Below are 399 nucleotides of genomic sequence, written 5' to 3'. Positions count from 1 at the left end.
ACCAACCTTATGACTTCTTTCTCACACTCCCTTTTCAGGGAGGCACGGTTGAGCGAGTGTCGACTCCATTTTCAGGACTCCGGCCTAACCAAAACACCAACCTTATGACTTCTTTCTCGCACTCCCTTTTCAGGGAGGCACGGTTGACCGAGTGCCGACTCCATTTTCAGGACTCCGGCCTAACCAAAACACCAACCTTATGACTTCTTTCTCGCACTCCCTTTTCAGGGAGGCACGGTTGACCGAGTGCAAACTCCATTTTCAGGACTCCGACCTAACCAAAACACCAACTTTATGACTTCTTTCTCGCACTCCCTTTTTAGGGAGGCGTGGTTGACCGAGTGCCGACACCATTTTCAGGACTCCGGCCTAACCAAAACACCAACCTTATGACTTCTT

This window comes from Ipomoea triloba, chromosome 16 (genome assembly GCF_003576645.1).
Source record: "Ipomoea triloba cultivar NCNSP0323 chromosome 16, ASM357664v1".
Classification (NCBI taxonomy): Eukaryota; Viridiplantae; Streptophyta; class Magnoliopsida; order Solanales; family Convolvulaceae; genus Ipomoea; species Ipomoea triloba.
The sequence above is the reverse complement of the archived record's forward strand: the minus strand, read 5'-3'. Positions refer to the sequence as shown.